A 7,500-nucleotide genomic window follows, 5' to 3' on the forward strand; every position below is an offset into this window, starting at 1 on the left:
ATTCTAAAAAGAAAGCTAGAAAGATAAGCATGAGCCATGTATGTGTGTGTATGTAAGTATGTATGTGAATTGGCTGAGCTCTCTATGGAGGGGCATTTAGCAATTTCCTTGTGCTTTTAATATGCTAAACAATCTAGTCTATAAATATGATCGATTTTTGAAAGAGAGTAGGAAAAGGTTCCAGATGTGGGGTAAGTATTCTAAGCTTCATATTTTTAATATTCTGTGTAATCAATTTCATTATCTAAAGAATCAAGGATTCTTCACTTTGTTCTTTTAGTGTCAGTATAGTGAAACCTATTGGTACTCCTTTTCAGAATAATAGTTTTAAAGACATGAACTATAGAGTATCACAAATAAAACAAATTATATTGCTATATTTATATACATACATATATATTTACAAAAAACAAAATATAAAAAAAATAGCTTCTCAGATTTCAGGTTAAGAATCCCTACCTTTCCTCCCTTCTGCTGTGGTTGCCACTGGGGCTATGTGCCACAGCCATGGCTATCCAGTACCCCATGGCCGTGGGCCTCAACAAAGGCCACAAAGTTACGAAAAACGTTTCGAAGCCTCGACACTGCTGCCGCCGTGGGCGCTTGACCAAACACACAAAGTTTATGAGAGATATGATCTGGGAGGTGTGTGGATTTGCCCCTTATGAATGGCAGGCCATGGAATTGTTAAATGTCTCCAAGGATAAGCCAGCCCTTAAGTTCATCAAAAAAAGGGTGGGAACTCACGTCTGAGCCAAGAGGAAGAGAGAGGAGCTCAGCAATGTCCTAGCTGCCATGAGGAAGGCTGCTGCCAAGAAGGACTAAACTGGACTCTACCAACCTTCCCCACGTACCCAATAAAGATTTGACAAATAAAAAAAATGAATCCCTACCTTAGATCAGTTTTTCATTGAAAAATTCGCTCAGCTGAGGGATCAGAAATGGCAGTGAGAGATGGGGATCTCTTATAGATTTATCAGAATGATTTTGAGGATGTCACATTGAATTTAGATTGACCATAGTGTTGGTGGTGAGAAATTATGTAACTTCCTCTTTGGTTACTTTGTAAAGTGGCTCTGTCTTCCTACAGGCTTTAAGGAAGTTGGTACATTAGCCAGTGTGAGCTACCTGAATGACTGCTGTGTCCTGAATATCTCATGGGGAACCCATGAAGTACACACTCAGTCTACATCCATATTACTGATAAAATCAGCTCCACCAACTCATTTGTTTATTTCTCCAAAAAGAATCTCTAAGAAATATTTCTAAGTTACAGTTTCCCTGTATATTCTAGTTTCATTTATAGTAAAATGTCAGTGACTGTGGTTCAACCCTCCTAAAAGGATATCAACTCAAATATCATTGGATAAAGCTTTTACAGAGTTCCAAAAGTTTGTTTAAAAACTGTGTGGTTCCTTGTACTCTCTTCATGCCTTCTCTCAGTCCTTCTGACACAGCCCCACAGTCATTGAAGTATGGTAAAAGACCACACAACACTGAGCACTATTTTGCCTTTTTTTTTAAACCACCTACTAACCTATAGGCCAAGAACTATTCTGGTCCTTGGGATAGTAGGTGCAGTGTTCTGCCAGAGCCAATACGGCAAAATATGCATGGGCTCTTCTAGTATAGTTTTGGAGATCTCAAGGAGTCAAAAGAGTAGAATTTCTTTTGAGTTTTTCAGTCCAAATTAAAGTTTCCTTTTTTTCCCCAATAATCAATCTTCCCACTATGAACTTAAATAACATTTTGTTTTGCTATTCTCATTAAATTATGATGTGATATTGTATATTTGTGTGTGCACTTTATGACAGGGATACTTTCTAATCTAAGTTTTTATTTTTCTCCTAGTGTCCACCTCTTTTAATAAATGTTTCTGGAGTGAATAATTAATTTTGTGTTTGTTGAATGAATTGATATTTTAAACATTGATTCTAAGGTGTCTTGAAAGTCTCATTCTCTCCAACATCAGTTTTGATTTGGTAAATTCTCGTCAACTATTCTTCCTGAATACATTGTCTTAAGTGCTAATAATACTTGCTCACATCATAATAGGAGCTTAGGTGTTGGATCCAAATATGATGTTTCCAGATTTGTCAATGAGGAACGTAGGTTACTTTAAAAAAAAATAGATGTCTTGTATGAGATGTGGAATTTGAACCCAGATATTCCAACTCCACAGCTGGTCCTTTTTTTCCTTTTACTCTAATGCAAAGGTGTTTGCTAAAGTTTCTTTTTTCTTTTTGTTCTCTTCCTTATTTAGCCTCAGTTTCCCAGGAAAGTGTCTAGGAATGTAGGTAATAACATACCTTCATTGATAGAAGAGATTTCCTCATTAATAATGGCCTAAAATCAATAAAAAGCAGATTTCAGATCAGGGGAGAAAGGTCTCAAACAAATCATGATAGTTTTTTTTTTTTAACTTTTGTCCATTTTCCTTTTTTTTTTTAAGAGTCAATAGTTTATTTAAGAAAGTCAAAGCAGATCTGATGTAAATACACTGATATCTTCTCATCTTTGTATGGTACTTTCTTTTCATTAGGCATTGAGTGAGATCTTTGTTCTAACCATTTACTGATCTTCCTGAACAGATATGACATTCTGCAATCATTCTCATATTAGTAACCACTTATTTTCTTTCAAGATATATAAATTTCATTTTACATGTGTGTGAGAAAAGATATTAGGTTCTGATTAATCCAAGATCTTTCTGATTCTTTTTAAAAAGAAAGTATTTTTATGAACTGATGAGTCGTATCTCCCCCACAACATTTTAAAGTCTTCTTACACCTTGACCTTCTATGGACACCAGTCTCCTTACTCTTCCTTAGAACTGGCAAGAGCTTGGGAGAGCTTTTTGATATTTGTACTACTTAGTTGATGATCCAGTTAGATCTTTGACTTAGGACTTCCAGTTCTGTTGTCTGGCTTCCAGCTCTGAGAGAGAAGACACATGATTCCAAATTTTTTTCAGGGAGAGGAACACTAGAAAGAAACAGTCATGTAGAAGAGACAGCACCTTAGTCATGTGCCTGTTTTCAGCTTTCTGCACAAGAGATTTTGGGAAATATTACTTTGAATGAGATCTGAAATGCTTTCTTGGCTTTCTTGCTTGAGTTGAGATATCTTGCTCCCAGTGGGAGAACTTGTTCATTCTGTGGATTGTCTGGTATATTCTTATCTGTATACTTTCTCTGATTTCTATTTGCTATTGGCTTGAATAAATGGTCTTACTTGCTATTTACTCTGTGGTCTTTGTGTAAATGCATTTTATGGGAAGAGAGTCAAGCCTTGGATAGACAGTTTGTGGTTCTTCTTCCCCATCAGAAACAATGAATGCAGCTTAAACCTTAAAATTATTTCTTCTAGATTAGAAATAATTAGGGGTGAGGAGTAGATAAGATTTTGACCTGGTACCTTGTCTCTGAAAAGAGTAGAATGGCTAGCATAATGACCCCTATTTTTGACTCCTCATCCCAGACTGATTCTTTTATGAAGGCAAATTAGACCATCTGTTGCTCCAATTCTTACTTAGCCTTTAATTACTAAATGGGCAAACATTCAGACAAACTGATACTTGGGAAAGGCCTTAGCTTAAAAAGACAAAGGTCTCCCACTGCATCTGGGGCCATTGCCAGTTTTCTTGACCTATGTCTTGTCACTGGACTCTGATGACTCTGGAGGAGAGAGTAAGGCTGATGACTTTGCACAGCTCTGCCTCATTTCAATCCTGTTCACTTGCAAGTTGACATCACCCTCCTGATGTCATTGGTCTTGCAGAGTGAAGGATTAACAACAACCTGTGAGTAGTAGTTGCTGCTTCCTGGGCACCCAACTAACCAGTCCTAGTTAAGCAATGCAGGCTCCTTTGGAGAAAGGTGAACAGAAAGATTCTAGAGATATTAATTCACATCTCCATGCTATAATGAGGCATCAGAGTAGGACCTTTATGACACATTTAAGCATATCTTACTGCATATCAGTAATGTTTTTGATGGTACTCTTATGTAGGAGAATATATAAAAAAATAAGAAAACTTAAAAAAAATATGTTTTTCCCCCATCTTTAATGTTATTCTGGCATAGTAGATAGAGCACCAGGCCTGGAGTAAGGAAGACCTGGGTTCAAGTCTGGCCATACACACATACTAGCTATGAGACCCCCAGCAAGTCACTTAACACTTTTGGCTTTAGTTTCCTCATCTGTAAAAAAAAAATAAACTGGAAAACCACATCAGTATCTTTGAAAATAAAACCCCAAATGGGATCACAAAGAGTTGGATGTGACTGAAATGACTAAACAACAAAAGTACTTGATAAACATCATCAAACACAAGCATTTCCAAATATAAAGACCAATAGAGGGAATGGGACTTGAAAACATGACTGTTGAGAAAAGATCACACATGAAAAACGAACATTGGTTTCAAGGCTGTTGCCCTTGTCTGACTCATTCTGAAGCTTTTACCAAAATACACAATTTAAGAACTAACATATGTCTTGTGGACTCAATGTGCATTATTTGGTCACATTTAGTCACACAGCTTTTTTGGAATTGTCATACTAATCATAATTGTCATTCTAATCATAAAATGGATGGCACATGATAGACAATGACCTTGGAAAAATCATATTTCAGAACCTGTTATCAAATTTGTTTTGCTCCTGCTACAGTGATTAGAGTTACACATAGTCTGTAGCACATGCCTCCAGCATGCCTCAAGTAGGTATCTCTGTAGAAATCCAGTGCCAAACACTCAAAACTTCCACCAAATTAATAATCCTTAACTTTGAAGAGAAAACAATTAGAAACATGGAACTGATTAGCTTGCAATATGTTTTTATTGGCTAACTTTTACAATGACTGGACATTTTTCTTGTAGAGAAAATTTGAAAGAGGATTCTGGAAAGGAAACAGAGATTACAAAAGAAGCCAAAGTTGTGAGTGTTCTTTGAAATGCTGTAGTACTTCATCAAAAATGAAGTTTTTGTTTGAGCTGCCATTTGCTAAACATTTAATCATTGCTGAAGAGTTTTACAAACAACCTGACTGTTGAATATTTGGTCTTTTGCCCAAGGCAAACACTTTTCATTCTGATTCTAAACTACCCCAGATTAAGATAGTAAAAGGAAAAATAAATACTAGACACATTCCTATCTTTCATAATGGAGAAACATATTCCTCTAATATTCTTGACTTTCCTCAGAAGCAGCATTTTACAATGGTACAAGCCGTGACTAAGGAGGCAGAACATTTGGGCTAAAATTCAGGCTCTGCTTACTGACTTGTGTGACCTTGGAAAATTTGTTCACCTTCCTTGGTCTGTAGTTTCTCCATCTGTAAAATAGGGTGACTACACAAGTTCCCTTTTAGTTCTAAACATATGAAATGGTGCCTATAGAAACCATTCACTGCTTCCAATGACTCCTCCCTTGGCCATTTTCCATGATTATCTAGCCCTTTCTATGATTGTAGAGATTCTCAAAAAAGTTACTAGTCCAAATGAGTCCCAGCTAAATACAATCTAGTATCACATCACATCCATACTTGAGACCTTTCCAGCTTGGACCCATCAGAGATTGCATTCTACTGGCAGGGATTTGAGAGACCATAGTACCTACTACACAGGGAGTCAATTGAATAGGACTTTAGTGGGAAGAAGACTGTAGAACTATTGAAAAAGTTCCTGTATTCTTTTCTTATGGTTGAAACTTTTAAGAGTCTTGGATCTGGTTTTTACAACTGTGGTGACCTTCTATAATGAAAGCTAAAAGAATTTGTCCTTTAGAGATTACCTTATATTAGTGATTACAAACATTTCTAACTTCTAAACATTAAACAGCCATATATATGGTGTTTCCAGTGTTGCCATTCCTAATTCCTTTTCCTTATGGATAACTTTTGTGGGACAAGGGCTAGTTTAATTGAGGCCTTTTGTTTTTATATCACATTGATTTCTGAATGTATTCCTCTCCTCTCCCCTTCCCCTAACAAGCTTTTCTTTGTAACAACAATTAAAAAATAAAATAAAAAAAAAAGTTTGTCAAAATCAATGAATATATCACCTGTGTTTGACAGCATATGCAGTAAAAGAAGGGAAGGTGTTTTCTTACCTTCACCATGGTTAAGCATTGTTATAATTATCCTGCCTTCAGTTTTATTTTATTGTTCTTTCAGTTTCATTGTTGTCGTCATTGTGCATATTGTTCTGCACTATTTCATAAAAGTTTCCACATGCTTCTCTACATTTTTCACATTTGTCATTTATTACAATAGTTTTTTTTTTTAATTGTTGTCATTTTTCAGTCGTGACCAACTCTTTGTGACTACTTTTGTGTTTTGTTGGCAGAGATACTGGAGTGGTTTGCCAATTCCTTCTCTAGCTTATTTTACACATGAAGAAACTGAGGCAAGCAGAGTTAAATGACTTACAGGTCATTTGTATGTGACTAGGGTCATACAGGTACTACATCTCTGAGGCCAGATTTGAACTTGCAAAGAGACCTGGTGCTCTATCCTCTGTGCCACCTCTGCCCTTGTTTCAGTGAGTCATCCAAAATTAGCCATTCTCCAAATAATGAACACCTGTGTTCATTAGTTTCTAGTTCTTTGCTACTAAAAAGAAAGCTGCTGTGAATATTTTGATATATATGGAAACTTTCTTTTTGTCTTTGAACTGCTTGGGTCAAATGCCTGGCTGTTGGATTTCTGGATCAAAGAGTATGGTCATTTTAAAGGTTATTTTATATAGTTAAACAAAAGCAACAAAATTCTTTTAGGGGAACAAAAGGTTTAGTCCCAAGGGAAATAATGAAAAATAAAGTAGGAATGAGTGGAGAATAATCCCTTTGTTGGTTGATTGGTATGGCACTAAATCTATAAATTAATTTAGATAGTATTGTGAATAACTCTTTGGAGCAAGAAATCAATCAAAAAAGCTGGACTAATCAGAGGCTTAATTAAGTTATTACTTTTTTAGAACACTAAAAGGATCATAGATTTACATTGGAAGGGACCATAAGAAGTCATCTATTCAAACACCCTCATTTAACTGATAAGGAACCAGAAATTCAAAGTGGTTAAGTAACTTAAGTACATAGGCAAGGCAAGATTTGAACCCTAATCTTCTAGTTTTTTGGCACTGTGGTCTACAGAAAGGAGCAGCATACTTGAAAGCAGGAGATTATTTAAATTCTGACTCTACCACTTGCTAAATAAAATGCCTTTGGGCAAATCACCAAGACTCAGTTTACTCAACTGCAAAGTGAAGATCATAATTCTTGTACCCCACCTACCTGATAGTTGTCTGGTGAGAAAAGTAACCTCAAAATAAACCTCAAAAATATGAACTGGTACTACTATTGTATCTTTTGAGTATTTTATTTACTCAACTATCTCTTTCTTTTGCTTAAACACTTGTTGCTGACTTCTATATTGAAACATTTCTACCATAATAAAGTGACTCATTTATCTCTGTGTGCAGGCCCACATGTTGTAGCA

The 7,500-nt window shown here is 35.9% G+C and overlaps 1 pseudogene; it reads left to right on the forward strand.

The window, feature by feature from the left end:
• The first annotated feature begins 413 nt into the window (after positions 1–413).
• Positions 414–825, forward strand: LOC138152848 (large ribosomal subunit protein eL36-like; annotated as a pseudogene).
• The last annotated feature ends 6,675 nt before the right edge of the window (positions 826–7,500 follow it).

This window comes from Petaurus breviceps, unplaced genomic scaffold (assembly GCF_028583685.1).
Source record: "Petaurus breviceps papuanus isolate PSGF00001 unplaced genomic scaffold, PetGlider_PUasm1.0 90977, whole genome shotgun sequence".
Classification (NCBI taxonomy): domain Eukaryota; kingdom Metazoa; phylum Chordata; class Mammalia; order Diprotodontia; family Petauridae; genus Petaurus; species Petaurus breviceps.